This window comes from Gymnoscopelus braueri, assembly GCF_963280865.1.
Source record: "Gymnoscopelus braueri genome assembly, chromosome: 11".
In the NCBI taxonomy this organism is placed as follows: Eukaryota; Metazoa; Chordata; class Actinopteri; order Myctophiformes; family Myctophidae; genus Gymnoscopelus; species Gymnoscopelus braueri.
This window is the reverse complement of record NC_137613.1, coordinates 40,155,433-40,162,430: the sequence shown is the minus strand read 5'-3', so window position 1 is coordinate 40,162,430 and position 6,998 is coordinate 40,155,433. Positions and strand designations below refer to the sequence as shown.

Genomic DNA, 6,998 nt, shown 5'->3' with positions numbered 1-6,998 from the left:
CCGTATAGTGTGCCATGATGGAAGTGGTCCTCACCAGGCTGCGAGACTTCTCCTGTAAGACCACCACCTTCCAGAACTGCATGTCAGCCGGGCAGAGTGCGCGCAGCAGGGTCCGGGACCCTCGGACGCAAGGCGGCTGCTCCAGGGACGGGGTCCCAGCGGACGGCCATGCAGCCGCCGCGGTGGGCAGCCCCTGCAAACTGGACATTGGGAGTGCACTGGCATGGCTACGTGAGGAACTGGTAAGACTGGGGCCAGACGCTCACAACGCTCTCACTCAGGAATTCAGTTGTTTTTGTTTATGTTTTTAAGACATTTTTGAATACCTATAAAACTGTAAAGTGCACATGATTTACAAAACATGTGTTGAACATTTCACTTGAAACTAAAGAATAAGGAAGCTAATTTAGAACAGTTTTATTCAATTTAACCCATTAAGACCTGAGGCCGCTTCTAAACATTGTCAAAATCCTAAAAAAGAAATCGGAAAAAAATATTTTTAAAATACTTTTCACGATTTTTCAAAAATAGCAGATCTGCAAGCTCGTAGCGCGGCACTCGGTGCCGCGCTATGAGCTTGTATATCTGCTATTTTTGAATAGCCTAAAGAAATCTAAAAGTGACACAGATGCGTCCCAGGTATAATCAAATTCCAAAAAGAAAGGAATAGCTTTTGACTATAATTGAGTAATGGCAGGAAATGTAGACCTACACTGAAACACAAATCCAGTAATTATCACATTAAGGTATGGTATTACATGTTTTTCATAGCCAAAGAAGCCAATACACCCAAGCTGTGAAGCCTCCTGTGTGGTCCTGTGGAGACAGTAGGGTTCCAGTGAATACAGATGCGTTTTTATTGGCCATAATTAAGGCCTATAGGTCAAGACATTTGTCATCCTAACAAAATGACCCTGCAAGCTCATTCAGAATGTTATTGTGTGGGAGGCCCCTGTTATTGTCTAAGATGTGTGCAGGTCATGTTATTACACTGTCACTGTCTAAATCATCCTCCCCAGTTAAAGGGATACTTCACTTTCGGCGGGGGGAAACATTTAAAAAATATATTAAAAATAAATGAAAAAAGTAATGGAAAATTCATGGCCCCCTCACGCATTAGAGTGTCCTACTAATGTGTGAGGGGGCCTTTATTTTGCCATAACTTCTTTCATTGTTTTTAATTTTTTTTTTTTAATGTTTATTTTATGTGAAATATCCCTTTAAATAGGGTGTGTGTGTGTGTGTGTGTGTGTGTGTGTGTGTGTGTGTGTGTGTGTGTGTGTGTGATAGATAGCTGTGTGTGCACGTGTGTGTGTGTGTGTGTGTGTGTGTGTGTGTGTGTGTGTGTGTGTGTGTGTGTGTGTGTGTGTGTGTGTGTGTGCATGTGTGTGATAGATAGATAGTGTCCTATAAAGTCAGAAAGACAGGTGCTCACGTGTGCATGTGGGCTTGTGAGATGTGTGTGTGTGCGCACGCAAATGTGAGTACTAGACTAGAGAGAGAGAGAGAGAGAGAGAGAGAGAGAGAGAGAGAGAGAGAGAGAGAGAGAGAGAGAGAGAGAGAGAGAGAGAGAGAGAGAGAGAGAAGTTGTATAGGCCCATTGTCATTGATTGATATATGTCTTGGCATTTACAGAAGCTTGTCATGGTTACCAGTGTCTAGCACACAGAAAGCAACAACCCAGGCTTTAAAACACAAGGTGTTCAAACGAGCCTGTAGACATGAAGGCCTTCATACTACATTATTAAGATCCGTCTGTGGTCTATGTCCATTGGTCAATCACGAAAAGTTGTTTTTGTGCTAATCTCCTCTCATCTAATTGTTAGACATCCCAGAATATGGGATGAATAAAACATACGCCATTTTCACAAATCGACAATTCATAAATGTTGCACCATTGTCTGATGGACTTTAGTTATTAGACAGCAAGCAAGCCATTGCACAAGATCAGCATCACATACCCTGTGATAGCTTATCTATCGGCCCAATGTAGCAGGCTTCAGGACAGTTTCTATCCACAGACCATACGACCCCTGAACTCAAAACAGTGAAGTTGAAAGTAATATGGATTGTGACTAACTTGGGCTTATACTGTATATAAACTTTAGGCTCAGGGTCCATGTAGCATTGTACTGTATTCAGTGTTCAATATTATACTGCTCTGTTCACTTTATAGCCATAATATATGCGGCAGCTGTAGCTTAGTGGGTAGAGGCCGTTGGTAATCTTAATCATACGTGCTGAAGTGTCCCTGAGCAAGATGCTTAACACTAACTGCTCCTCCAGTGCGCTCATCATGTCCTTCTGAACAGTCATCAGCTGGGTGAAGCTGAAACTGAATTTCCCCCGCTGGATTAATAAGGTCCCGATAAATAAATACATAAATACTAGGCCCGTAACGATACAGTAACTGCATCGATGCATCGTTTTGAATTTTCAACGATCTACTATATCGATATGCAAACAGCTAAATATCGTATCGTTTGACTTTATATCGTATCGAATCGTTTTGCAATGCAAATAATCGTATCGAATCGTTCTGCAATGCAAATAATCAATTATATCAAACTAAGTACTTTTAAGAAATAAAAAAGAGAAAGAGGGGTTTATATCCAGTATCCAGGCATTTATTTTTCACACAGAATGTTTGGGTAAATAAATAGTTACTATATCGATTTTAAGTCATTGAATCGAATCGTATCGTTCTAAATTAACCTGTCCTGTATCGTTCATGTATCGTATCGACTAAATCACTGAATCGAAACATATCGTATCGTTCTAAATTAACCTGTATCGTTCATGTATCGTATCGACAACCAAGTATCGTGATACGTATCGAATCGTTGTTAAAATGTATCGTTACACCCCTAATAAATACATACACTATATATATACACTATAAAGTATTTATGTACAGGATCACAATCTACAATTATGCAGATGTAATTTATTTTCACCTTAATTTAATTAGATTCTATTTTGGAACATAATCAGATTTCTCAGTATTTTGCAGTTGAGGAGGATCTAAGAATATAACTGCTTGAAATTTTGCCACAGCTGTATCGTAGTGCATGTTACAATACAAACTTTGAAACTTAAACCTTGATTTAGATTAGAAAGAAAATGTGTGTTTTTTTATTTTTACAAACCATACACCCACCCAAGATGTTGGAATAATGTTTTAGTGCATACACATCTGCTGCCCTATTTCAGACACAACAAATGATCAACCAAGAAGTGAAAGTAGAACTGATGTTCTAGAGACAAACTACAAAAGACAACCACTGTTTGAAAAAAAACATATTACTTCCACTTCACTGTGACCAACAATCGAATGCACTTTGCTCTCTTAAGAGAGTTTCGGTTACTTGAGCCGAAATGGCCCCTCTGCTCATGTGCCTGTGGCATCAAATAGGCACAAAAGAGGTATATGGAATCGGATCACTGCCAATACTCCTAACTTCAAATAAAGCTTTCAGAACCTTGAAAACCTTTTTTGCAATACTGAAAACTTGTTTCGAATGTCTGATTTTTTTTTTTTATCTCTGAAAAAAGTGTTGAATCTCTGAAAAAAGTGTTGATAGGCCGAAAACAAAATTCAAAACTCTGAACAAATATTTTACAGTGTTTCGCCAACACATTTTCAGAGTTTCAAATTTGTCACAAACACACTTTCAGAATATGCATTTTGGCACTGTTCTCCCTGGGTATTATTTTGTTTTACATGTGTGAAACCTTGTAAACTCCTGACTTAAAATAAAGGGTTCAAAAGGCTTGAAAATAATGTCAAGACTGAGAACTGGTTTTGAATCTTTGAAAAAAGTGTTGATAGGCTGAAAGTGTTTCTCAAATCCTTGCAAACACATTTTACAGTGTTTCGTCAACGCCTTTTCAGAGTTTCAAATTGGTCACAAACACACTTTCAGAATATGCATTTTGGCACTGTTCTCCTTGGGTATTATTTTTGTTTTCCATGTTTGAAACCTTGTAAATGGGGATCGTTTTTGAAACTAGCAACTTTATTGTTGAAAGACTGGGAAAAAAATTCAATGGTTAAACTTTATTTTGAAACTGTGATTCAGCGTCACACACACAGCAGCACACTCTCCTCAAATCTCTGAACGCACGCAGCAGCAGCAGAGGCAGAGCCTCAGAGGCATGCAGGTGCTGAAACTCTGAAACATTCTACTCGAAACCTCGCAGGGAGGCGGGGGGGAGCGGAGGCGGGACCAGAGGCGGGGCCGTTTGACGTCCATTCCAATCACATTTTGTATTTACTGGGCTGGGTGGGACCAACAGCGGTCGGCCAATGACTGACGCTCATAGGGGATTGTCAGACTGCTCAGCCAATGAAAACCCACAAGATAGCCTACACGTCGCTATTCAAGGATTATTATAATAATAATAATATTATCATTATTCATTGCGCACTGGTCCAATACAATACAAACCAATGCGCTGTTGCGCATATCTAAACACACCCACAGCCTGGCACACAACATTCTATCTTCTAATTCTCCAGGAATGTCTGTGATTATAATTGTCCTATTATCAGCAGATGTGAGAGTGTCAATCAATTCCTTGTGTCAATTGCGTTTACATAAGATGATAGTCTATTCAAAGAAGACAATTTGTGCCACGCAATGCCATTCGCTCCAAATTATTCATGGTTACACAGGAAATAATGAACTGATTACAATAATATAAAATTCTCTCAAATCAGTAACAGGTAGGTGATACATATGCCCATCAAATATGGTTTTATTGAAAGGCAATCCAGGTACCAACATTCGGGGAATATCTGACGCTTGGAGCGCCTCAGTGCGGCTGCAGAGTTCATCTTGGAATTTGTCATTACAATTTTACTGTAATCCACATTCCTAAACCCCCCCACTCCTACACCCCCCCCCCCAAAGGAACCCCCCCGAACCCCCCCTGGCCCAAGGGGTCACTCATAATAATTGTATATCGGCATATTTTGCGCATTCAGACAGAACAGTTGAGATTTCATTTGGCCAGATCTCTGGCAATTGTACTTGAATTCTTATAATTTTAATGTTTATATGGTCTGTCAAGTTTATATTTTCATTTGGTATCAGTCATGAATTTATTAGAATGTATTAGAATTTATTTTCTCTATTGATATCAAGCCGGATTTTCCACGTAACTACGCACGCAAGTGCATGCTGTAACATAATAATACACAACGTGTACTGTACATATATATAGCCCACTGTAGGCTAACATTTTTGGGGGTTTTAGCTATGGACCCCCAAGCTCCAAGCTCCACCTAATGGAGCGGTTTCAGAAAAGAAAAATTAAAAAAATTAAACCGAAAAAAAGGCGTGTCTGTCTGTCTGTCTGTCTGTCTGTCTGTCTGTCTGTCTATAAATCTATAAATATCTATCTATCTATCTAGCAAACTATCTATCTCCAGCAATGTACCGCTCAGCAACATGTTGTTCAACAAATAGCAGATCTACAAGCTCACAACAACTGTTATTGTGAGCTTATCTGCTATTTTCAAATAGCGTATGTATAAAATATATATGTATCTACAAGATACATAGATAGATAGATACATACACAGACAGACAGACAGACAGACAGACAGACAGACAGACAGACAGACAGACAGACAGACAGACAGACAGACAGACAGATCTACAAGATACATAGATAGACAGACAGACAGACAGACAGACAGACCACACTAACCGATGCGCTTACTTTAATTGTAGCCTAATATAATAATTATAATAATCCTACACTTCGCAGATATAAATGATTATATTATGAATCACTAACCAATTCAGACATATTTTATACATACGCTATTTGAAAATAGCAGATAAGCTCACAATAACAGTTGTTGTGAGCTTGTAGATCTGCTATTTGTTGAACATCATGTTGCTGAGCGGTACATTGCTGAAGATAGATAGTTTGATAGATAGATAGATAGATAGATAGATAGATAGATATTTAGATAGATTTATAGACAGACAGACAGACAGACAGACAGACAGACAGACACGCCTTTTTTTTTTCGGTTTAATTTTTTTCATTTTTCTTTTCTGAAACCGCTCCATTAGCGGCGCTAAGGTGGAACTTGGAGCTTAGGGGTCCATAGCTAAAAACCCCAAAAATGTTAGCCTACAGTGGGCTATATATACAGTACACGTTGTGTATTATTATGTTACAGCATGCACGTGGAAAATCCGGCTTGATATCAATAGAGAAAATAAATTCTAATACATTCTAATAAATTCATGACTGATACCAAATGAAAATATAAACTTGACAGACCATATAAACATTAAAATTATAAGAATTCAAGTACAATTGCCAGAGATCTGGCCAAATGAAATCTCAACTGTTCTGTCTGAATGCGCAAAATATGCCGATATACAATTATTATGAGTGACCCCTTGGGCCAGGGGGGGTTCGGGGGGGTTCCTTTGGGGGGGGGGTGTAGGAGTGGGGGGGTTTAGGAATGTGGATTACAGTAAAATTGTAATGACAAATTCCAAGATGAACTCTGCAGCCGCACTGAGGCGCTCCAAGCCGTCAGATATTCCCCGAATGTTGGTACCTGGATTGCCTTTCAATAAAACCATATTTGATGGGCATATGTATCACCTACCTGTTACTGATTTGAGAGAATTTTATATTATTGTAATCAGTTCATTATTTCCTGTGTAACCATGAATAAAACTGAAGTGTGTCATTTGGAGCGAATGGCATTGCGTGGCACAAATTGTCTTCTTTGAATAGACTATCATCTTATGTAAACGCAATTGACACAAGGAATTGATTGACACTCTCACATCTGCTGATAATAGGACAATTATAATCACAGACATTCCTGGAGAATTAGAAGATAGAATGTTGTGTGCCAGGCTGTGGGTGTGTTTAGATATGCGCAACAGCGCATTGGTTTGTATTGTATTGGACCAGTGCGCAATGAATAATGATAATATTATTATTATTATAATAAT

General features: G+C 39.0%; 1 protein-coding gene across 1 annotated transcript in view; it reads left to right on the top strand.

The window, feature by feature from the left end:
• Positions 1-209: 209 nt before the first annotated feature.
• Positions 210-6,998, top strand: part of LOC308095905 (double-strand-break repair protein rad21 homolog A-like) — a 36,833-nt gene continuing 30,044 nt past the window's right edge. The window contains exon 1 of the mRNA XM_080443058.1: positions 210-242. The gene's annotated coding sequence lies outside the window, so the exon portion shown is untranslated. The remainder of the gene's footprint in view (positions 243-6,998) is intronic.